Source organism: Ambystoma mexicanum, chromosome 2p (assembly GCF_040938575.1).
Source record: "Ambystoma mexicanum isolate Mex_15411 chromosome 2p, UKY_AmexF1_1, whole genome shotgun sequence".
NCBI classification, from domain to species: Eukaryota; Metazoa; Chordata; class Amphibia; order Caudata; family Ambystomatidae; genus Ambystoma; species Ambystoma mexicanum.
In genome coordinates, this window is record NC_090923.1 from 491,195,250 (window position 1) to 491,222,385 (window position 27,136).

Sequence of the window (27,136 nt, forward strand, 5' to 3'; positions counted from 1 at the left end):
AAGAGGCAGCAATTATCAGAGCCTCTCCAGCTTTTCAAACGACCCGAAAAAGGAGACGTCGGAGAGACGTATGCTACCTACTACTGGCAAAAAGCTGGAAACGTATAAGACAGTGACCCTCTCTCCGAATGGCAATTGTCAGTTCACCTTGAACAATTGTGTGCCGCCTGCCTTAACAGTTGTCCCTAAAACATTTCAGGATGGTACCATTCATCAAGTCTAATTATGGGGCCCTATGGACAGATGGCTCCAAACGGATGGCGTGGAGGGCATGGATCTTAACTGCCCTCCGATGGGCTCATCCACTGAAGTATGTGAGGTGCCTTCGACTGCCCGTGATGACTGTTGCAGAACAGTTCCATCAGACAGTATGGAAATGCTGCCTTTGGTCTCCGCATCTAACATGTGGCCCACTTCCTCCAATCCTGGGGTGAAGCCTATCGTCCATCAACCTAAGGACACTCCCTCGCTATTTCCATCGCAATGTGCCTGCAACGCCGTTGGTGCAGGAGGCTTGTAGGAGCAGCAGTCTGCTGAAGTTCGTCTATCCTTAGGAAAAATGGGCTAAGTTAGAGGAGTTAAATCCCTCAGCAGACAAACCCTTTTTGAATCACAGCTTTTGATTGGATTTGTTTCACCAAATATCACTTCTGAAATCTATTGGCTCAGAATACATTATTTTCATTGAACTCCATGAGCTTGACAGTACATCTAACTGGGCAGTGGCGAAATTCATCTCACCAATAGTTGTGGAACTGCTGATTTCCTGCTTCCCTGACCTTAAAGCATTGACCTTTCAATTGACTTTGTGTCATAATCATATTCTAAATACTTTGCCCACTGTGAACATTCAACCGGCCTCTTCTCTGCCAGGGAAGGTTTTATTGTTGTGTAGTTATACCATTGAAAGAGCCAGCCTAGTTTCCCCCTTTATCAAAACAACAGAGTAGCAACCTATTCTTCGTGAAGTAGAACGCTGGATCTCTGATTCATTTGGAGTTAGAAATCACTGATACACCTTTTCTGTGGACTATATCAAATGGCTCTCATGGAACACCCTTGATCGTAGATCTTTTTATGTAACCTGTGGGTTTTTCTTCCATTTCAGCTAGCGACATTTTCCTTTTGCAGGATACCTGGGCATGCAGTGACTTTAAGATTGATGGTAATAACTTTCTTTGTTGTCCAACTGTTATCAAGGGCAGAGGTCGTCCTATGGGGGGACTGGCAATTGGGGCAAGGGACCAGTTTAAAGTGATTGGATATGTTGCAGGGCCAATTATACCTCAGGTTTTGTCTGTGATTCTTTAAGATCTCTCTACACCAGCGAACAGTAGCCTAATCATCAACCTGTATGACCCCCGAGGTGGTCTCCTTATAATGTCATTAAAAAAAACTATTCAGAGGCTACTTTTAATGTAGACTGATCAGCATCTCGGCAATAACTTAATTATTGCAGGCGACTATTATCAACTATTATACTTATTGCTATCCCTCTCCTTTGGGCATTGCTGGAGACATGGGTAGTATGAGGAAGTCAGTGGATCATGAGTGGGGAAGGTTTTAGAATATGTTTGACCTCGGTTGCTTATATACGTAAGAGTTGAGTGGTAATGTCTTGAGGCATACCTGGAACAATGACAAGGCTGTCTCTAGCCTTGATTTTTTTCTGTGGAGGCTAACAAGCACATTACAAATTATTTTTACTGACATTAGTGATCATTCCCTCCTTACATGGACTCAGACTCATCCATATAACATGAAGGTTTCTTGTATATGTATGGACACGGAAGTCAACCATCAGGGAAATGGAATCATTTAGTCTGACTAAATTATTAGGAAGCTACATTCAGTGCTTAACTCCATTTAACAAGATCCAGAGCAATCGTTGGCTGTGAATAATTGGGACATTCAAGACATGATGGCCACATATGTGGAGTTGCTTCATTTGAATAGGGTATGGTGCAGTTGTAAAGATGCATCTCTGGGTCTGTTTCACCTCTTGATAAATAAAAGAGAAAAAAGTATTTTGTTGGGTGGTCGCTTGCGTCAAGAGATCATGTACATTGTCTCTGGTGAAAAGGGAAAGGCAGCTAATCTCCCTCTCCACTGGATACAAGAATTGGCTGAGGTATTGTAAATGCTCCATGCATAATGCAAACTGGAAATTCCTCTTCATATTGTTAAGGGGGAATGAGAGTAAAAAGTTCCGGTATTGCTACAGAAAATTCTTGGTGGAGAACAATGCTCAGAAACACAACCCCATTACTGAAACCATCTGGGCTAGCTATATCACTGATCTTTACTTCAACCATAACTTGGCAGGGCAGGTGCTAGACCATTATGGGCAGGCTCCAAACATAATTGAAGGCTTCAAAGAGGAAGACATCTTAGAGGTCATTAAGAAGCTAAACGCCTCTCATGTGCCTGTCCCCGATTCCTTTGCAAATATCATGATTAAGGCTAACCTGAAATTTTGGGCTGCCTCGTTGGTGCATTTGTTTCATTGAATAATGGTCCAGGGAAATATTCAGTCTAGCTGTAGGGAATCCATTCTGATTCCAGTACACAAAAAGGGGGAGAGAATTAATCCATCAAACTACAGTCACAAACTACTACGCGGAGAAACTCAGCATCTTGGGCGGACAGCACACCACCAGAAGCCAGGACACGTTCAGAGTTGAAATCTGCTTCTGTAAAAAGAAAAGGACCAGAAAACAAGCTTTCTATGCCTATGCCCCAAGACTATGGAATGTCCTCCGCATCAGCATCACACTTGCCCCCACGCTCCTATCATTCAGAAAATAACTGAAGATCCACCTCTTCAAGGAGTCTTTCCTCCTCAACACCTAGGCCATCACATCGACCCCTCATGTGTCCTGACTTGCTAGATGCTGCCCGTTGTATCCCTCATCTGTTCCCCTCTGTATCCTACATCTGCTGCCTATCAGTTCTATTGTTATCACTGAAAAGTGTTCTGTTATGTATCTGTATTGTTGTATACCACTGTTAAATGTTCCATTGCGTCTTGCTAGGTCCACACTCAATGTAATAATAATAATAATAATAATAATAATAATAATAATAATAATAATAATAATAATATGAATGCAGTATTTTAGCCATTTTAGACTCCAGTTGCAAAATATTCTCTGCCCTAATTTAAAAAAAAAAAAATGAAGAAGTGGGTTGAGGAGAATGGTCTCCTAAAAAAAAGTTCCTGACTGGGTTCAGACGAGCCCATAGCACCTCACATAACATCTGTGCCCTCCCTCACGGGATGGCTGATGTATTGCTTCGCCCAGATAATACACTATTTCTTTCCTTTCTCGATTATTCTCAGGCTTTGGATTGTGTATCGTGCCCTATATTATGGAATACACTCGCTTGTTGGGGATTCAATCCTTATGAGGCTAATGTATTCTGAAACTCTAGTAACCGTTCGAGTACCTGAGGATTGGATTATCACATGTGCAATTTCCACATATCGAAGCTTTAAACAGGGGTGCGTACTTATCTCCTTGCTGTTTATTCTTTATGTCGCCAACATGGATGATGTAATCAAATCTAGTCCTATTTTTCTCCCTCATATTGGAAAGGATGCCTTATCTTGGATGACTTACCCCAATGATACTGTGCTACTTGATTACACCCCCATCGGCCTTCAGCACTCCATGGAGCCTATATTTGCCTTATCTACCAAGAATGATATGAAAATGAATCCATCAAAATCCAATTATGATGATTGGTAGAAGGACTTGAAACAATATTTTTTCAATTGGAGGCTAGCTAACATTTCTCTAGAAGTAGGGGACAGTTATGTCTATCTGGGCATCCATATTAAATCCTGCCCAGTGCTATCTTTTTATGGTGATTTCATAATACCTAACACAATGAACAAATGGCTTTTAATTAAGTGGTTCATTTCCAGGAAAGGGGGATTTAATGTAGAAGGCCTCCTCACCATATATAACACAAATATTATACCTGGCCTTTTGTATGTTCTTGATGCATTAACTACTCGACATGCTACATGGATATACATAATTGGGGGGAAATTGCTTCACTAATTATTGGGTGTTCCGGGTGCAGTACCAGTAGAGGCCCTGGGGTATGGTTGATTCAGAGATTCACTTTTTAAATAACGTTGTGTGCTCTTTTTTCAGACCAAGGTACTCTTGCTACCCATATCCATGGCAAGATATTAAACACTTTCGTACAGGATCTGCAAGTCTCAGCACTGGCTCATTTAGAACATTTGGCTTAACTTAAGATCGAGCTCGCTCCTTGCCTAATAACCAGGGTGCGGGACAGATCGGAAAATATGGCAAAATTGAGTGATAAAAAGAGATAAGCAGAATGTTGCACTCAAGGTTTCACAGCAAATGCTCCCTGCACTTATATTACAAAAAATGTGCCTGCCACAATTGTGGAGATTCCTGACTTATCTTTGCCTTAATATCTTGCCCACTCTAGAGTATATTGTAGGCTGGCGAGGCATTCCATGGAATGAAAGACACTGCCGTCTTTGCCACCAAGCAATAGGAACCATCCACCATGTTCTCAATTTCTGTGGTATCTTAAGGGAGAATGACATTAATGGCTATTGTCATCTTATTGGTCATAAAGAGGGCATGAGTACGGTTCAATTCTGGAGTCTCATATACAGGCTGAATCATTGGTGATAACATCAGTTGCTTTTTGAGTCTGCACTTTAAGTTCATAGCTGTATTAGCTACCTCAATGTTGCAATTGTTAAAGATTTTACCGCGTAATGTATTGCTGACAAATGGGCTATTATCGATGTTATGACTTTATGCTGTTTGGCTTTTTAATATTCACAATCTTTTACATGTGTAATAATGTGTAATAATGACTAGTATTTGAAATCTTATCTCAATGCATTTGATTGTATAGTGCAAAAGGTGTATTTATTTAACCAAAATCACATAATAAAAAAAGTTATTACAAATATTTCAAAACTAATTGCTAACTCACTGACACTGTAAAGACATATTTTTGAATCAATACATATATAAGGTAAAGATGCAACACTATTCAAATCATCACTTATACAAAGTTCATTGCAATGCAGTGTATGTTAATAGAAACAAAGTGAAAGTGCTGTCTGTTTCTGGCTTGAATCCCCCCAACATTTCATTATGATAATACAAGTAGATGATCCTTCAATAACCTTTTTAAATGATCGAGGTTATGTTTCAACCAAAAGTGTCTGCAGGTGCAAAAGCAGACCCTCTTGGATACAATAGGATAGAAGAGTGAACTATTAAGTTTAAAAGAAGGATAGCTTCAGGGTCAGTGTATGTGTGAAATCAGGATCCTGCCATATTGGATAGGCATGAGCAGATGAAACGCAGTAGACATGATCCCTATAGCAGGGCACATTTCATAATATATGCAACCAAGACTTGGGAAGACATTGTGAACAGTTACAGGTTTGAAAACACTCACTGATCAGTGGCAGCCATCTTCGAATAGCGGTTTCAGCCAATTGTTTGTACACCATACGCCAAAGTATTTATTACATACATTGATTACTTGGATGAACGTGATTATTTCGTACACAAACATGTCGAATTCGAAAATGATGAATTCTAAATGCTTGTTACGAAATAATCACACACATCACCCCCATCTGTTATCCCTCTTCCACACCCTACCATCCATACTTACCTCTGCGGCCGACTTACATGCTACTCCTCTGCAGGACTCTTTCCCTGTGACGCGAGTTCCACATCCCCATTGAGAGGCGGAACTTCCGTGGGAGGGTGCTGTGTTTTCTCTTCTTCTTCAAAAAAAATACTTTATTCATCCCCCGCATTCCTTTTTAGGGTAGCGGGGTCACCCCTGCCACCCCTGATTTCCATTATTGTCGAGCAAGGAGAGAGGGGGACACCCCCGCAACCCCCACTCCCCTTACTCGACAATGTTTTCTTTTTTGCTTCAATGCCGAATTCCCCACTCAATTTATTTTTCTCGATTTTTTAGATGGATACCTGATTACTTCCCTGACTCCGTGTGAATCGTATCTATTTTTATTTTATGTTCAAAGTGTGCTGGATTCTTATTTTACTGTTAATTTTTTAAAACAACTCCCAATTGTTTAAGCATCTAATTTATTGGAAATATACCTTAGGAAATGCAGTGGTGTTTATTTTGTTAAATAGAATGTGACTGCATGCTGATTGCATCCACACAATGTTTCTTTACATTTGTTAATTAACACAGATATACAGGATTACAAATTAGAAACAAAGGGGTCAGTGTGTTCTTTTCTGAAAGCTGTGTGGTCAGCATTTTGGCAGCAGCCATTTTGATTAGTCAAATATGCATTTCAGCAGTTTACTGCAGAGCCAATTGATTATGGATGTTTCCATGGGGTTTTCACTCCAATGTGAGCATTTCCATTAAGAACAATGAGCAATATGCAATCGTGTTGTTGTAAAATACAATACTACATTCTTGTAATATGACTATGACTGGTAGCCTTATTTGAAGATGTAGTGAGTGAAAATGGGCAGGCATAATAAGCTAGTAAAGCACAATCATAGAAAGAGAAAGTAAAATGCAAAGAATGATGCAATGAATGGTGTAAGAATGCTCAGAGGAGATATCAGGGGAGAGGCACCTGTCCATTGCTTTGCCAGCCTAAAGTGTCACATTTGTGAATGGGGACATGTTATTCAAATGGGGGCAAGGAAATAGCTCCTAATAGTTTGTTTGTTTGTGTTTGTTTGTTTGTTGATTAATTTGAAAGGCACACCGAACCGGAGGTAACTGCGCAACTAATGTAAAAGGATACTTAAGGCTTAGGGTACATGGTCAGGCAGGTTACATATTAGCAGAAGGGTAAACAGATAATAATCCAAAATTGACCAGCGGTGAAATACGGTGGTAACAAAGTGCAAGTATAAATAGTGCATGGTTCAGGCAGCGCATATCAGGTGTGTCAGATAATTGCATAAACTGTGCATAATGACAGTGTCAGGCAAGACATCATTCCCAATACTAGCATAGGGCATTTAAGAGAAATGGTGACAGAACGCATGGAGAGTGAAGTGATTGTGGCCTCAGGTGGACAATGATGTGAATGTAGTTGTGAACAGATTTGGCGAGTGTCATGCCAGCAACAAGTGACCACAAAAAAACAGAAAATTTCCTTTGTAGACGTTCTAAAGCCCCAAGGGTGCATGTGACAAAGTCAAGATTTACTCCTCTGGTCCTCTGGAGATAATGGAACCTGCAGCCATTACTGTTTTGTGTTCGTGAATTGTCCAAATGAATAGAATTACACTGTGCATCTGATATTTCAATTAAGACAACCATTGCTGCACTAAAGGACATTTTCAAAGAGTTTTTCCAAAATAATTAATCACAGCTACAGTGTTCAGGTAATGCCAAATGAAATGCAACACCTCACCCAACATAGCTGCCCTACTGCTCTAAGCCCCATATTGTTCTAAGCCAATGGACAGGAAAAATAAATGAAGAGATTAATCTAGTATAGTATCAAAAAACAATACTAGGGGCACATAGACTGACAACCAACACCATACCTGAGATGTCCCAATTTTCACAGAGCATATTCATGCATGATTCCACAGTTTACCTGACATCAATGAAGACACGGCCATGGGATGTCAAGTTGAAAGATAAGAATCTGATCGAAGGATGCAGTGCCAGACATTCTGTGAAAGCATTGACTATATCACTGGGAGATTTGGTAAAAAGCTGGATCACTATGGACAGACATACATACTCAGAATATAGTGTCCCCCTAAAAGTGGTAATTACTTGGGGTGTAACACATGTAAAGAGTGGGCCTGTATAAGAGACGGGAGAACAAGATGTCAGCTTCCACTGTAGGAACTGATTGAAGTGTAGAAGGTAAGAAGAAGACCCTGGAAGAAGTTGGAATCAATTCAGAAAGAGCGAACGGGCTAAAGCATCCATGGTTGTGATACATACAAGGAAAGTGGATTCATACAAGGAAAGTGGACAGTAAGACTGGTTAGGGGTATTCATTGCTATGGCCCAGCCTTGTTGAGAGAAGGGATCCTTCTCTGCCCTTGGTAGAGTACTGCAGTGGCCCGGGCATGATTGAAGACTGCCTTCCAGGTAAAATGTCCATCAATGACATGGTTAGGCATGTGGTTATGCATGGAATGTACCCCTTTCCTTACAGGAGGGTGCTCTGCTCATGGGGGGTGCTGAAGACAAAGGATGATGGAGCTGTGCAGTAAGGCTAGGACCCGGGTGAAAGTGCTGGCAGGTCATCCTCTTCTCCATGCCCTCACTGCTCCTGGTACTCGCTTGACCCTTAACAACTGAAATCCTTGTTTCATAAAAAATGAAAGTTTGTTTGACTTATTCAAAGCATCCAGTGTCTGTAACCTACATCGTTACATATAAATACGTCATTGTTAGATGGTATTTTACAACATCCTGTGATATAGCCTGTGCTCATTCTTTTGCATAACTCCATTTAGGGCAAAAACGTACAGGGTGCAAAAATAATCTGGGAAATGTAAATATTCAGCATAGTAGTGCTGATCATGATGAACTGTATAGAAACATACAATCGTGGGAAAACAAAGCATAACATATAGTTCAAAATATTAAATTCTCATCATGACGCTTTTCCGTTCTGAAAATGATTCTATGTCTGACCTATAGGTCTGATGTAACTGTGTGTAGTACCTTCTTTCCATACTGTAGAGTAGTTTGCGTTTTTGCAACTTGCAGTGCTGTTTTAATTATTAGGCTTTCTTGCCTTATTCCCAACCAAAAATAAGCTACCATCTGTCATAAATAGGTCAGTTCACATTGTACTTTATGTAAATGGATTAAACTGGCTAAGACCTACATTCCACAACCAAGGGAATTTGCTCACTAAGCAACAAATAAATGGCTTCTGACAGCAGACTATGAATTATCCTGAAGCGAGAGTTCGCTGTTAGTTTCTCTGTAACTGTTTGTATTCAAATAAATAATGCTGAGATTTGATGAAGAGAGCAAACAAATAAGGGTTTTTAGCCATCATTTATAAACTGCAAATACATTTGCTGATAAAGATGGTGCATCGGAGAGGGGACAGAGAAAATGCCCCAATAATACGTGTAAACTTGGTTTTGATTCAGTATTTTTAATGATTATATATTGTCCACACAATTCTGTAGCAATATTAGTTTCTAGAATTTGAAGTGCACAATAAAATATATGAATACAATTACTCACTCAACTAGCCAATGCGAAGACAGAATACTTAGGGCCCAATTCATGGAATCCGGCGCAGAAATAGGGCAAGGGCTGCGTGCCGAGAAGGACCCTGCGTGAGCCGTGGCGACGAAAAAATATTGCACAACAAGAGTATTCATAGATTCCAAGACACATTACTAGCTATCGCGCAAGTCACAAACAGCTGCGTGAGAAATGCCTGCAACATGCCCCACGCACATGAAAAAGCAAACCAAAGAACTAACACAGTGCAAGCCTCAGCTCCACCCCTGACCCAGCATTCAGTACCCCAGAAAAATTGCGTGCCTCACCTCGCAATCCCTGCCCGCACACCAAAGAAAACATGTGTCCTCCCTCACAAACCCAGGCTCCACCACAGCGAAATCGCGTGCCTCACCTCGTAATCCTAGGCCACACCCCAGAGAAAAGCTGTGTCCTCCCTCGCAAGCACAGGCCGCACCCCAGCAAAATCGTGCGCCTCACCCGCAATGGCAGGTCGCAACCCTGAGAAAACGCGTGCCTTCCATCGCAATCCCAGACCGCACCCCAGCAAAATCATATGCCTCACCTTGCAATCCCAGGCCACACCCCAGAGAAAACGTGTGCCCTCCCTCGCAACCCCAACCAATACACCAGCGAAATTGGGCGCCCCCTCGTAAGTGTAAGCAACACCCTTACACAAATGTGAGTCCCCCCTACAGCCTCGGCACCCATCCTGTCCACATACCCCCCTACTGTACATTAACCACTGTAGTCCATACACCACCCCCAACACCTCTTCCGGTGACATCACCCATAGGCAGCCTACTCCAGACTGGACAACACCCACAGGCAGCTCCCTCCAGACTGAACACCCCCACAGGTAGCACCCTCCAGACTGCACACAACCCCACACACCCCTCACCTGTGACACCCCCACATGCAGCCCACCGCCAGACTGGACACCCCCCACAGACAGCCCCCTCCAGATTTGACACCACGCCCAGACCCCTGCACCTTTGAAACCGCCACAGGCATCCCCCTCCAGACTGGGCAACACCCACAGTTAGCCCCCATCACCTAGGACACCCCCCACAGGCAGCCGCCTCCAGACTGGACAGCCCTCACAGGCAATCCCCTCCAGACTGGACCCCCCCCAGGCAGCTCCCTCCGACTGGACACCATCCCCCACCCCCCTCACCTGTGACACCCCCACAGGCAGCCTCCTTCAGACTGGACACCCGCCACAAGCGGCCCCCTCCAGACTGGACACCTCCCACAGGCAGCCCCCTCCAGACTGCACACCACCCCACACACACCTCACCTGTGACACCCCCACAGGTAGCCCCCGCCATTCTAGACACCTCCCATAGGCAGTCCCCTCCAGACTGGACACCCCCCACAGACAGCCCCCTCCAGATTGGACACCACCCCCAGACCCCTGCACCCGCGACACCCCCACAGGCATCCCCCTCCAGATTGGACAACACACACAGTCAGCCCCCATCACCTATGACACCCCCCACAGGCAGCCCCCTCCAGACTGGACAGCCCAAAACAGGCAGTCCCCTCCAGACTGGAAACCCCCCCACAGACAGCCCCTCCAGACTGCACACCCCCCACAGACAGCCCCCTCCAGACTGAACACCCCAACCCCCACAGGCAGTCCCCTCCAGACTGGACACCCCCCACTGGAAGCCCCCTCCAGACTGAACCCCCCTGGCAGCCCCTTCCAGACTGTACCCCCCCCACAGGCAGCAGCCCTCGGATTGGACAATATCCACAGGCAGCCCCCTCCAGACTGGACACCTCCCACAGGCAGCCCACTCCATACTGGACACCCCCCACATGCAGCTCCCTCTAGACTGGACTGCACCCCTAACCCCCTCACCTGTGACACCCCCCACAGGCAGCCCCCTCAAGACTGGATACACCCCACAGGCAGCACCCTCCAAACTGGACAACACCCACAGGCAGCCCCCCTCCAGACTGGACACCACCCACAGGCAGCTCCCTCCAGACTGAACACTACCCTCTGCCCCCATCTGTGACACCCCCCACAGGCAGCCCCCTCCAGACTGGAAACCACCGCCAACCCCTCACCTGTGACACCCCCCACAGAAAGCCCCCTCCAGAGTGGACACCCACCATAGGCAGCACCCTCCAGACTAGAAAACACCCACAGGCAGCCCTCTCCAGACTGGACTCCTCCCACAGGCAGCCCCCTCTAGAGTGGACACTCCCCCCAGCCCGCTCACCTGTGACACCCCCAGAGGCAGCCCCCTCCACACTGGACAACACCAACAGGCAGCCCCCTCCAAACTGGACACCCCCCCCACAGGCATCTCACTCAAGACTGGACATCCCCCTCAGACAGCCCCCTTACAGACTGGACACTATCACAGGCAGCCCTCTCCATACTGGTCACCACTCCCCAGGCCCTTCACATGTGATACCCCCCCAGGCAGTCCCCTCCAGACAGGACAACTCCCACAGGCAGCATCCTCTAGACTGGACAACACCCACAGGCAGCCCCCTCCAGACTGGACACCGCCCCCAGCCCCCTCACCTGTGACACCACCCACAGGCAGACCCCTCCATGCGGGACAACACCCACAGGCAGGCCCCTCCAGACTGGACACCCCCCACAGGCAGGCCCCTCCAGACTGGACACCCCCCACAGGCAGCCCACTCCAGACTGGACACCGCCATCCACACCCACTCACCTGTGACACCACCCACAGGCAGCTACCTGACAGTCTGACACATTACCAGTGCAATGCATCTCTGTTGCTCACCTGAACTTCCGTGGTCTGACAGCGCCATGAATTGCAGCACCAACATGTATTCCGCAAATCCAACCAACTGGAACCACTGAGGTCCATCCTTGAGTGGCGCATCTGCTCACACACCCTTCCAGGTCTTAATCATCCCCCACCATACACATGTGACAAGTGAGTGCAAAAACATGTGCATGCTGCCCATGGTACATTGCCAAGGCATCAACGCACAGTGGCAGAATGTGTGCCCATGACAAAAGCAAGCACACCAAACGTTTTTGCAAGATCCACAAACAATGGCCAGGCATGTCACAGCCTGAGCATGAGTCAGCTAGGTGGCAAAATACCTGTCAGGGAACAATCACATGATATGTCCATGCAGGGGTGATGGTAGGGCAGTCAGAGAGAGCATGGCTCACACAGAGAGGTGAATTGTGCAGCCACTCAGGAAGATCAAATATGGGCCACTACTGCATTCCAGTGATAGAGGTTGAGCAATACATGAGCGAAGGCATTGTGACTGCACATGCTGGTGAAGGTCTATGCACGACATGTGTTTTACACAGCAATGACAAAATAATGTGCTATGAATGTGACCATGGAACACTCCCAAAGTGAGACCACCTCCCTCCACCACAACCACACTGTTGTCAAACACAGAGTGATGCAGCACAGGTAAATGCAAATCCAAAAACACAGTTCACAACCATTCTTCAGATGGACCCACCACCACATGTCAGGCACATGTGTATCCTGCCCTCCGCAACCGTCGCTGCAACAACAATACAAAAGCATGCACACAACAAAACACATGACTTGCAATGGAGAGAGGCACTTGTTGAAAATAGAACTGGCAAACAGGCTGACACACAAATGAACTGCACGAAGCATGGAATGTAACAAACAGAACGATGTATATTAAAGAAATATGTACAAAAATAAACTTTGAATGGAGGTAAAAGTAGTCCATGTTAAATATGTACAAAAATAATTTGCTTAAGCCTAAACAACTATATACAATAACAACGGGGAAGAATGTCTGAAAAGTCTGGGTAAAATAATAAATAAAGAAAGGAAACCTACACCTAAATAACTGTGTACACAGGCAGCGGGCTAGTCCAACTCCTCCTCGCCAATCTCACTTAGGCTTTCTACCAGGGCTGAGTCCAGCGCCACGTCCTCACTCCTCCGGCGGGCCTCTGTTCTTGCCTGGAGGGCTTGCAGGGTCCCCAGCATCCCTGTGTCTATCACCTCGGCTTCCCTACAAGTGGCCTACAGGATCGCTGCCCACCTCCTTGCCAGACGCAGTGCAATCCCAGCCCTGGCCAACACAATCCTCACTTCCCGAGCATGCTGCCTCTGTGCTCCGATCTGTGGTCCATACCTCAGGAACATGGAAGACATCCTCTACCTCAGTTCCACGTGTGCCTCCAGCCTCACACTGTGCACCTGACCCCTTTGGATGTTCTGCCCTGAGAAATGTAGCCTCCTCCTGGTTGCCAGCTGCTGCCACAGTTCCCGGTGTCTGCTTTGTGTGTACACCCTCCGAGCCGATGATGCTACCTGGGGGCGTACAGCCCGTGTCCTGCTTCTGGGTATCTGCTGTCCCACTATTGCTGGTGACCGAGTCAGTACCTGGGAAGGCACAGTGACCACCTCGGCTGATTGACCTTGGACTCCCAACTCGGGTGGGGATGTTGGCTCCACCAGACTGGGCAATGTAGGTGGGACTGGTGCACAGGGGGCCCTGGTAGTATCTGGGCCAGAAGGCATCCCGGTGGATGACTGGCATACAGAGGAGAATGATGAGGAGGGGGTCACTCAGGTGAACAGTCCATGGAGTACAACACGGAACAGGCATGTTGCAAGCCAGGTAATGAGGTGGCATACCTCACTGTGATGATGTGCAAGCAGACTATGTGTAGCATGCATATCATCATGGATGATGGCTGTATGCCTTGCCCCCCCCGGGCAGCAGGGGTATCACATAGTCCTGGATGGCAACACCAGATGGTAACGGGTGCAGGTATCCCGGCAGGCGCATACAGCTCCATCCAATGGTCCACTGACTAGAATTTGCACAGCCTCATGCCCCTGGGAAAGGACTGAAGTAGGCTCGCCCACCTCAACACCCCCACCTGATCCCATGGGCTGGGCTGCAACGGCTACCTCCTCTCCTGCCCCCGGCAACCTGGATGACTCCGGGGCATCTTCCACCATGTATGGCCCCTGTGTGGCATCACCTGCCCCCACCGCTGCTGAGTAGTCCACTCCCACCTTCACCTTCTGGAACTTACCCCCAGCAGCCATGCCCAATGTCACTGGTGCAGCCACAGCCACATCACTCCCAGAAGAAGTGCTTTCATGGGGGCATGGCAGGGCCTTGTGCCTCTGCCTTGAGTTGCATCCCTGTTGCCATGCTCTACCGCACTGGTTCGCCCCTCTTCATCAGATTCAACTGTGAAAAAGGAGACACAGAACAGAAACATCAGTGTAGTGCACTAATTTGTGCATGGCATTAACAACATTCACATGAACATGACTAGTCAAGGCAACATCCATCAACCTCCACCCCCAAACACATGGACATGCAATCCACATCCATGCAGATACACTCCTGGCCATCATTCCAGACATTCGCATCAAGATACGCGCCACTGTCATGACCAATCTATAGCATATGCTCCACACACATGCATCATGTGCACATTCACATGTCAGCATGCCACAGCAACAATCACACATGCAATACACACACATCAACTGAGAGTCCACAACCAGTGTGATGAGCAATCACATCAGAGTCCTGTTAACTGTAATCCCTATACATGACTTTGTCATACATCCAAAGACATGTGTTGCTTCCAGGCGTGAGTGATGGCCAGACACACATTCACATCATTGGCACATACAAATGAACATCATGCATGCCCATGATGCAGCCTACACTACTTCAACTGTCACACTGGTCACACTGGCACATCTCAGACACAAGTAACAAAACATGTGCACGGTCTGAAAGGCAGCACTACAATGCACAATGCAAGTGATGTCTCATTCAAAATACATATCGTCTGAATGCACAGATGGGGAGCAATGTCTCGGGCATGTACGCAGACATCCGCCTCAGAAGCATACTTGCTGCAAGCGGAAGGGGCTCACTGCCAACAAGCAGCAACATGCACATGCACCGTAGAGCATAGCAACACATGGATACTCACAAGTCGACTCCAGACATTGACGTAACTCACATACCTGGGTGTGGAGCACCGAGTAAACCCTCTCCAGGACCTGCATGTTGGTATTTGACATGCAGGACCTGCGTGGGTGGTGCACATCAGAGGTGGCACCGGCCTGGATGTAGCGCAGAGCCTTGCTGTGGATCCTGGATTTCAGGTCCTCCCAGCACTTTTGAACAGTCTTGAAGGTGCAGAATGACACACTCTCCATGTTGATGGCATCCGTTATCCCGTTGCAGGTCTGCTGACGTCCTCAATAGCCGCATTGCATCACTTGGTTGAAGAGGGCATCATAATAATTCAGGAACTTCTCCACCAGGATGTCAACTTCCCTGGCAGTGACATGGGGTTGCCTCCCTGGTCTGAAGATGGCGGTGCAGACATGGCAGCCCCCGAGGCAGGTGTGAGTGGGCAAGGTGGTCCTGGAGCTGGGCTGTGGAGCAGTGGTGGTGTTATGGCATGGTGGGAGTCTGATGAATCAGCTGAGGTGGTCAAAGGGCAGGAGCACTGGCAATGGCTGGACAGAAGGCACTCCAAACGCAGTGCAGGTAGGCAGTAGGGACACACATTGGGCAGGTAGCCGCAGACGGCTCAATAGTCGGCCGCTCAGGGAAGTAGGAGGCAGGTAAAAAAGGCACAAAGGCAGGAGTGTGGGTCTTCTGTGTATTAATCGGAGGGTAGCTGGAAACAGAGTGAAAGGACATTGGGTGAAAAAAATTAGCATGGACACGTGAAATCTGAGGAAAGGCCCTAAGCACGTTACTTACGTGTCACGCACTGCACGCTAGCGTTCAGCATGCCAGAATCGGATATACATTCGTATGTGTAGAAGCAACTATGACCGTATGTGCGAAGGGTAGGAGATGGACGAGTGGAATACTCTGTATTTTGGGGTGTCACGCAATTCGTTCACTTCAGTTACCGTATGAACTTCTTAGTTTGGTGGGGGAGATGCCTCTGCGCATACGCGTGTCTACTTTTGGATTTTCAGAGGCTAACAGTGAGTCACCTATACATTTTTCCTACTCTGGGTGCCCTTGTGTATCACGTACCTCTATTCTTACCTTTAGGGTAGCTTTCCGGTGTTCGCATACACATTTTATGTGTTGCTGGGTGCCACTGTGTATTGCTTAACACTGTTTCTTCTTACGGAACCTATCCTGGTCTCACGTTCACAATGTTTCATTTTTTGGGGTGCCTGTGTTTTTACGCATCCTGTATTTGTGTCACCTGGGGTACTTTTGAAGCCTTGCAGGACCACAGTAGAACCTCTTCCATAATGTACACTGCCCCCTCACTCTAATTGCCCAGGAAAATTGCTAGGTGCATTGTTCCGTTACACCTGGACCATGAGTGGAAAGGCCCAAAGAGAGAATAGGGCCAGAGGTGGCCGGGGTCATCGACGCTCTGCTGAATGAGCTGTCCCAGGGCCAAGGGACCAGGGACCTCCAGTGGAAGCAACTGTCCCAGTCCCTAGGGTCCAGGGACGTGCAGCAGAAGCAGCTGTCCAAGCCCAGAAGGGTAAGGGACGTGCAGCTGAAGCAGATGTCCCAGCCCAGAAGGGTAAGGGACATGCAGCTAAAGCAGCTGTCCCAGCCCAAGGGGGGTAATGCCATGTCCCAGGCCTCTAGTGGTTCGGCATCTGGAGCCCAGAGTGGTCGCAGTTACACAGCGTCAACACAAACACCATGTGGCAAGAAGACCAAGCATGCACAGCAGGAACATGCTCAACCACATGGAACAGCACAGGACACTGGCACATTGAGAAAGAGGAACATCCATGATGAATAACTCCAGATCCTCATGGCATACGTGACCAAGCACCACAATGACATGTGCCTGCAACCGAGGAGCACACATCAACCTGTTCATCACATGGTGCATTGGCAGCATGTCATGGATGAGATCAATGACTTGGGGTTTGAGGAGCACACTGCTGCTCAGGTAGTGAAGAGCTGGAATGAGCTTACCCGTTGCACCAAGTCCAAGCTCAGTGCCAACCTTGCCTGTGCTATGGCAACTGGAGGAGGGTCACCAGAGGAGGAGGAGCAGCTCACCCAGCATGAAGAGACTATGAGCCAATTCATTCTAATGGAGCAGGTGCAAGGTTTGGAAGGACTGCCAAATTATGAGGATACTTCCGGTGAGTGACCAAGATTGTGCATCCTGAGTAGGTGTAGTGAAGCATAACCAAGTTGTATGATTGTGTTGCACATCTGGCTGCATTTGAATGAGAGCCCTGGGTGCACCATGTCATGGTGTACTGACTCCTGTCCAGTGTACCCAAGAGTGGATGCAACCCCTGTATTGTACGTCAGTTGAACATGGCCATTTGACAGTACTCATCCCCCACTAGCATACCCACCCTGCACCCGCAACATGATACCACAATGTGCCCTCTTGTTAGTTGCATCCTTGATGTCAGTGACTCTGCTCTGCTAGACATGTTCTTGTGTCCAAAAAACGAGTTCCACTTCATGCACTGCAGGGTTTATATTCTTTATTCACACATGTACGTAGGTGCTTTCATATTCCATAGAATATATATTCAATGACTACCAACACACCTCATGGAGTGCCATGAGTGAGCGTACATATGTCTAGACTGTGCACATTCCCGCTGCTACTATGGCCTGATCCCTGTTACCCTCCACACTCAGCACATACTCCATGGGTCTAAGCCCCTGTCCCTCTTGGGGGTCATTGTACCTTGTTCCTATCTCCAACTCCATTTACTTACTCTCTCCACTTCACAGACCTTGGCTAGGTGTTACTCTTACAGTCATACTTCAACTGGACTGTTTCCCTTTTTCCACACTTACGCATGTTCCCATTTTGTTCCAGGTCATTACTGGTGTAGTATGTGATGGATGCAGACTTGGATGTGAATATGTGTGTATACCTGTTGACATGTCATGTAATTGCACGTCACAGAGCCACATGAGCATGCCCACTCCACTGGTATTAGTCAACAGTTTGCTGTGCCATGCACCATAAGGTGCTTGTTAATGAACATTTTGATGTCAATGTGGCCACTGGCAGTATGGCCCTGAGCAGGGAAGGTTGTTGCCAGTCTGCATATGCCATGATCTGATTGCTTCTTGTAGATACTGTGTGGATGCTGTTTCTCTCATGGTGACATGCCCTGCATTTTGATGCATGACAGCAATGTGATACACATGTTTACTGTAGACACGTTGCACATGACTCCTCATGTCTTTTTCTGTCCATGTGCAAGTGAGGAGGCACTAGATGCAGAGGAGGAGGAGGAAGAGGAGGAAGAACAGTCTGTGGCAATTCATACCACAGTGGAGGCTGTGAGAATACACTGGTTCTACAGACCATTCTGGGCCTTTCAGCATACAATTCTGACTCTTTGGACACCAGTAGCTCTGATGGTGAACTGGATGTGCAGTCCTCAATGCTGGTGGAGGTGAATGCACCAATTGTTGGAGCAGTTGGGGTCCGTGAGCCTGCAGGAGGTCAGGTGCCTTCACAGGTTGTCAGGGCTGTTTCTGGTGCTTACAGATGCAAGGCCATGTATTGGTTTCTGGTACTGGGGCAGATGTCCAAGGTAGGGTTGCAGTCCTGCAACCAGAGACAGTGGCATCACAGCAAGGGCCATGTTCCCTTGTGTCAGACAGGTGTGTGGGTGATGTGTGCAGCCTGGACAGACCGAGTGGGAGCAGCAGAAGTTACATTCCACACACCGGCAGGGTGGTGCGTATGAGAGTTTGGCTGAGGGCATGGATAGGGTGGCCAATTCCATGATCCCACCAAAAACAGCTGCAGGTAATGCGGTCCACATGCCGCTCCCACAGGCTGCACATGGAGTTCAACATCAGGAGCTGACGGGAAGATCTGAGGTCTCTGCAGGCATCCCTGCTTGCAAAGGGTCTGGCACATAGGAAAGCTCTGAGGCAAGAGTTGTTGACCCACAGAGCTGCAATCCGGGAAGCAGAGGCAGCCACCAGGAGACTGTTCCAACAGGAGATGCTAACATTGAGTCAGAATATCTTGGAGGACTTCCGCACATACTGTGAGGCTGTGCATGGTGACCTCCAAGCCATCAGTGTACTGGTGCATTCATCAGTGTCATGTATGGCCCCTGCCACTGAGGACCAGCCAGGACACTGCATGGTCCTCAGTGTATATACAGGCAATACATGCATTGTACTCTTTGATGTGGCATTTCATTGGGCTTCCCTCTCAGTGTCACTCTCGCCCCCTATCCCTCTCACTGTTGTGGTACGCCACACTCCTGGCCAGATCACAATATATCTCCTGTCACTCTCTTGCACCCTGTTATGCTCCCACAGTGGGTGCACTCTGCATATTCTCAGTATCAAATTTGTAATGGATGTGCATGCTGTTTCTGTTGTTACTGTGCATGTGATTGCATTAAGGGGGGAAGTATCACCCGATGGTGTGCCTCGTATGCAAGGCGGGTGGACATCCTCTACAGGTAAAGGAAGGGCATTAGCAGATGCTTCTGTGGTGTTTGCACTGTGTGTGATCTCTTGGGAGTGAATTGTCTTGTGGGGTGACACTACTTCTACAGGGGTGCTTGTTTCACAGGGTGTGCTTCTGGTGATGGGTATGGGCATGGTGTTGTTTTGATGGATTGGTAGAGCACTGGTCTCATATCCTAAATTGTGGGTGTTAAAACTGTATGGGCCTTTCATGGGTGTTTGGGAGTGGGTTGCATGGCCATCTGTTTGTGGCCTGTGACAGGTGTTGATGGCCATGCTGCTGTGTGTCTCATGGCACTTTGAGCATCGGTAATGAGAGACACTTCACCTCCCTTGCAATGTTTGTGGGGTTATAGATCAACAGGACGTTTGGGCTGTCTTGATTATGGATCAACAATTACAGGGTGCAGCAGCAGTTAAGAGCCATAAACATGTGGGTTTATGCAAATTTTTGGATGCTATGTTGTGTACCGCACACTAGGATTAGTGGTGTTGGTGCTTTCTCATGCATGTACCATGCACGCTGCACCATGATGTTTGTAACTTCAACTTGACCGCAGCTGGGTGCATGGTACTGCTGCATTCTATTGAATGCAGTATTTGGCAAATTGTATGATTTCAGTGAAGTCTTCATTGATCATGCAATTTGTGTGTGAATCCTACATTTTGCATGCATTTATCCTTGTTTGCTGTATCCCATTTCTTTGTGTTGTCAGCTTATGTATTCCATGGCAGTTGCCTCGGTGCCCAGCCTTCCATTGTGACATCAGCTTCTGTGAATGTATGCATCAAGCATGAACCTTCCAGGAAGTGGTGAGTATTTGTGTACTTGCATTCTTGTGGTGTCTGCACTCTACAAAATGTGCAGCCAACTTGCCAACCCATCTGCAGTATCATCTGCATCTACTCCTTAACAGTGCCTTGGTAATGCACTTGCATCTCACATACTTTTTAAAAGCCGGGACATACTGAACATCCTTGTGACACGCTCTTCAAAAACAATGCTCCCCCTCTGCTCACCGACCACTCACCCTCCTCCTTCCTCCTTCCTCCTTCTCCTCCTTTGCTCCTGGCTCCCCTTAAGTAGTCATTATATTCCTGAAAGCCACAAGAAACCCTCCACTCTGGGCTAGGGTATTAGTATTACTAATTCACTCAGAAAATAAGTCCAGAGGATACCATTTTTTAAAGGACAAAGTATCAAAGGGAATTTATTATACCTGATACATTCATTTCAATAAATGAATTTAATCATGATTTAATCAGCACTACAAATATCACTTACATAGCAGGAAAATTAAGAGTATACAAATTAAATACAATTCATATAATTCATCCAAATACCATTCAATCGTTTACTCATTCGTCCACATGCAACCATTATGCATCCATACACTGATACCAAACAACAATATATTTGAGATAAAACCTATAAAAAGTAATAGTAAACAATTTATAATTTAGACTTTATAAACAGATGTGCAATCAATGTACATGACCACAATAAATTGTACAAGTGATCTAATCTTGGGATGGATCAAACAAATGTCCACAATGGCCTCATCCCAAATTTCTCGACCGGTTGCGACGTGATTACATCATTTAAGTAACGTCTTCATCAGGAGACAAATATACACTCTAAAAGAGAGGGAGACATAAAACTCATGAGCCACTAACTTTCAGATAACAACATTAACGGGGAGAAAACCCTCAGTTGACAGTGATTACACCATTATTAAGATTCTAGTTATAGACAGAAACCTGCTGGCACCCGAGAACATACCTCTAAGGTGAACCATAGGTGTCAGACAGAAAGTGCTACCATCTAAGATAGGTGTCCTGGAGTGCAGTGAAAGAACATGTCATGGCCATCAGAGATCTAAATTAGAAAGTGCAAGTGCATTGCATTCATGGAGCCACAACAACCCCAGTCAAAAAGCCATATTCAAAGCAGAGGTTCTTAAAACTGACCTTAAAACGGACAGCTAGATGCCCCTGTTGGAATTAACAGGAACTTCTGATGCTGAAAATACGGGGTCCAAGTCTTCTAAATACAAGGACAGCAACAGGGCTGGAGCCAATCTGTAATACATTAGCAAATATTTAATGCCCGCATGTGCCAAAAACGAGAACTAACATATTGCAATATCTAAAACTGGTCTTACCCAATAGTGTCAAATTGATGACACGATAAGCACAATACGTTGTGGGTCCCACGGGTGTCTTGTACCCCAGTGTGATGATCCAAGAAAGGTCTCAAAACAGCATAGGCAGGGCGAGCATCTGTGTAGCCAAAAAAGGGGAATGGAAAACCAGTGAGTCTACACTATAAGGCATAGACTATAACGGGATATCCTGTAATCCGAATTAAGGATCTGAGCAAGGTCTCAGACCTGCATAAGCGATGCAGGCATCAGTCTAGCCAGAAATGCAACAAATCTCTATAATAGTATATTAACTCACTCATGCTATTCAGAGAGCTCTCCTCGAGCAGTAGAAAGAGGGATTTCAAGGGGTGGGGTGGGGGGATTACAAATATATGTAAGGGTCATAGATTCATGTTACCATCTCTATTTCACAATGCATGCATAATGATTGGCCCAAAGCGGCACGTGACTGCCAAAACAGAGAATAGAATATTTATGACCAGTTATACCAGTTAACTAATATGCAAAAGCAACTCAATGCTAATAAGGCAGCCACACCGCATTTGTGCTCTGGCCGTGTTACATTATACCAGTTGGTTTTTACTTCCTACGTTAGACTATGTAACAAATGCAGCGCCTTCGCAGTCTGAAATAATTGCTTACCGTGAAGCACTCGTAAGTGCTGCTCGACGGGGATATCCAGCTACTTGAATAACAGCAGTCTGCAACCTTACAATGGATGTGGAAGCGTGTCTGACCATTGTCAGCATGCAATTTCTCAACGGCGCCATTTCGGCATCTCTTGGGAGTAAATAGCATTCAGTCTGGTCATGTGACAGCCTAGCTCCACGTTACCACACCTGACCAGCTGCGTACAACTAGTTGGTAACATTGAAAATGACAGCTCGCAGTGTGGCTGGATTAATGCACAAGGGATCACATGACTCCATACACAAAATATATTATTTGTGGCAACACGCCCTTTTGAAAAATTACTAGTAAATCACACATGAAATAATATTAGCAGGCTGATCAAAGAAATACAAATTTCCAGCCCAGATGTCGAATGACAGTATTAGGTCAGCATGTCGCGTGACAAAAAGTTTGTAAGAGATTTGGAATGAATCTGTTATATTGAACCTAATTTTAGTGCTCAAAAACGTCCCAATGACCATAGGAACATATTGGGGAGCACAACATGCAAGCAGCTGGATGCCAGGGTTCTAATGTGTTAAGTCCCTTCGTTAATGTCTTTAAATTGAAAGTCCAGAGTTGTTCCTTGTACGCCAGATTTTTGGACATTTGTGCAGCGTTCGGGGCTCTCACTTTTTCTATACAGAACCACTCTATTTGGTCTGGATTGTGGCCCCATATCCACGTAGTGAATTACCTGAGGGGCATTCAAATTACGTGTCTTAATTTTAAAACGGTGTTCATTGATGTGTGTGCTTACTTCTCTTGTGGTTTTTCCGATATCCAGCATATTACATGGACAAAGGATTGCATAAATAACATTTTAGCTTCTGCATGTTGTAAAGGTGCGTAAATCCCAAGTTTTACCTTCTTTTATAAAAGATATAGTTTGTTTAGAGAATTTACAAGCGGTACATGAGGTACATGGGTAATGGCCCACTACTGGATTCAAAGTATCTCTGATTGAAGGAAGTTTTAGTATATAGTTCTGCTGGCTCGGGTCATTTTTTGTTTCAGATTTTTACTTTTCTTAAACGCGAACAAAGGTTTAGGCATTCTGAATCATTAAGGATGCACCCGTTTTTTAAAATAATGCCTCTAATGGCGTTACTATGTTGGAAAAAAGTTGACACACAAACCAATTGTACTTTTTTGTCAGTGTTAGTTTTGGGCAACAGTAGCAGATCGCAGTTAGCATACCTTCCCCTTAAGTAGTCACCAGAGTTGCCAACTTCATAAAAGTCTCTTCCAAAGAGGTGGGCCCATGCTCATCCAGAGCCATCAAGGGCAACATCTCCTCTCTGCTGCTGCCATCACTCCCTTGTGCGCCCCATCCTTACCATTCCATCTGCAGACCTTTCCTGCCCAGCCAACTAACACACCATTTCAATCACCCCCATCCAGGGGAAAGGTTTTGTGAAGTTGGCCCTCCCCCAAATCAACGCACATAATGTACTTGTTGGTGGTCTACTTGTACACGAGTGTGGATTCAAAGCTTCCTGAACCACGGACACTGCACTCATGAACACCCGTGATGAACTGCTTGCATCCCTCAATTCCTAACCCCGTGCTGTCCTCATCCTCCATGATATCTCATCTGCATTTGACACAGTGTACCATTCCCTCCTCTTTAATAATAATAATTTAGCATTTATATAGTGCTACGAACCCTCAGGTATCTGAGCGCTGCTTATTATTTCCCAAAGTGTGTGGTGCTCATTTATCAACCTCGGAAGGATGAAAGGCTGAGTTTGGCCCTGCCGGGATTTGAACCTGCATCCGCAGGCTCTGCACAGATGTCAAGGCGAGCGCTCTACTCGCTGTGTTATCGGACCGGCTTTAAAATGCTCCACGATAAACATCTTATCTCGGAGCGGGCAGTGGAGTGGCTTAGGTCATTCTGTCAAAAGCATTCTTGGCCCTTTCTCCTGTCATACTTCTTACTCCATCTGTGGCATCCCCAGATCTCCATTATTTTGGCCTGCATCTTTGACATATACATTTCCGTGCTGCAACACTTCATTGTCTCATTCTCCCACAAATTCCAGTGCTATGCTGATGACACACAGCTCGTCAGCAAAGTTCATAATGACACACTTTCACCTTCATTTATCCCTGTCTGCCTCTCCGCCATCCTGACCTGGTGCACTGCAAATTACCTTGGCTTGTACGCCTTCAAAACCAAGAGTCTGCCTTTTGGTTTCCCTGCAGCCTACTTCTTCCCTTGACTCTGGCCTTCATCCATGGGCTCACCCTCTGCCCCCTCCTTTGAAGGCAGATATCTTGGAGTCATCTTCGACTCCACCCTTTCCTTCATCCCTCATATTCTGGCCATTGTCAAGCAGTGCCTATTTCAGCTCTTCCTTCTTAAAGTAACTGTACCCTTCCACTCCTTCCCCCAGAGACTTAATGGTAACCGTGCGCTGGTTCATTCCAGGCTCCACTACTGCAACAGCCTCCTCCTTAATCTTCCTTGGTACCCCCTGCAGCCCCTCCAGCATACCCAGAATCGGGCAGCAAGACGTATCCTTGGCCTGAGGCACAGGGACCACATCTTTGCTGCCCTACAAAGCCTTCACTGGCTCACGGTGTCAGCACGGAATAAATTGTAATCCCTCTGTATCATCCACAGGGGTATCTGGGTCTGGGTACCACTCTAACTTCAATGCTTCCTGATCAAATACTCACCTTCTAGACTCCTGCATTCCTCTGTCAACAATTCCCTGCGTGTGAAGCACTTTGCAATAGAAAGGGGTTTTGGTCAATCGGTTTCCTCAGCAGGCTGCCTTCAGTGTAATAGCCTCACTCTCCCTCTGCATCTTGAGCAGGACCTCCTAAAGTTCCCAATACGCCTCAAGTCCTTTCTCTTCTCCTCTTCCTTCTCCTCCTCTCATCCCTGCTGATCGTACATTAGAGTGACTGATGTGCAGAGCCCTTATGTATCCTCGGGGCCCTGACCCCCCCACATCTATTATCCAAGGCACTGTGTATATACTGCACTTGCTCACGCTCAGCCTCACCAAGGGAGATTGCATTTATGTGTATTTTTTCTTTTCTTATCACTTCACCCCAAGCAGTTCTCCATGAACAACTCAAAACCTTTTCCCCTACCACCCTCCCCTGTACATTTGCATGTTGGAAACACCCACAAGGCATAGTAGGTTTGTCTCCCCTCCCAGTTATTGTCATGATTTGTTAGTAATATTGATGCCATTATTTCTCCCTTTTGTAATTCATTGTCCACCTTCCCATGTCCCCAACCTGTTGCCCTGTGCGCACTAAGAGACATTTTGGGTAATTGTATGAGTGCCTAACAAGTGACCAATAGATAGGTTTATAAAATATTTGCTCCCATGACTGTGTTCAGTGCACTGTCCCTATACTGTGCAGGTGATGGCATGGCTTATCAAGTCACTGGTAGTCTTCCAGGCGTGTCCAAGCTTTTTTTGTGGGATCTATTATATGCACATGTGATGTCTTCTCATTTTCATGCAGCATGTTGATTGATGCGTGCATTGTTTATGTGCCATCGTCTATTGAACGGGGATATGTGATATGCACATTTGCTGCATGTCATTGAGGAGGACGGACCGTATGTGGGATGTTGTTGTTTGTCAGTGTGTGTGTTTTGTGTGTTTGATTTGCATGCAGTGTGCAGGTGTTTCTGCATGTGTGGTTGGACACATGTTGATGGTTATCTTGTGACTTGTTGTTTGCATGTGTTGTATGTCACTGAGGGGTGCCCGTGGGTCTTGAATTTTCTGGTGCAGGGATGTGTTAAGTGCACTATGTTTCATTTTGTTCATTGTCTGCAGATCCTTCAATCAGGGAATGATGGATATTTAAGATGTTCATTCATATTGATCGTTATGGGATGTTGAGGAACTTGTGGGTCAATACTGCACTGCTTTTCTACACACCACAATAGGGACATGTTTGTGCACATCATGCACAATCTAGGACAGGTGTGTAGATATTTCCAATTCTGCTTGTTGAATGGTTTGTCCATGTAAATAGTTGAGGTTATGTGTGGCTTGCAGGTCAATAATGATGTTTCAGGATTTATCGATGCTTACACAATTGAACGCTATGTTAGTTACTCAGATCCACTAGAGTACAAGGGGACCACTAAAGTGGGTATGGTGTGCAGTGTACATATCTGTTTACATTACATATGGGATGGTTGTGGTGACACAGATGTGATTTAATTGAATGGTTGGCATGTTGGTAGTGGTGTACTCCCTCTTCAATGTGTTTCTGTTGGAAACACAAGATGAAATGTTAGAAATAATGAAGGCGGATTGCCAGGTATTGAGCGTTAAGGTGCTGTAATAAACAGATGATTGGGAGACTTAACTATGGACTCCCGCACTGCTGTGACTCTGTAGGCTAAGCCGAAACCTACATACTGAAATAGGTACTAACATGTGAACACAGGCGGTGTGCTGCCCTATTAAGATCATATACTGCACAATGCTAACCCCACCTGAATCACTGCAATGTTGAAAAAAGACTCAGAAAGAATCAACATTCAAAACTATTTGTGAAGAAAATGACCCGATAGAAGC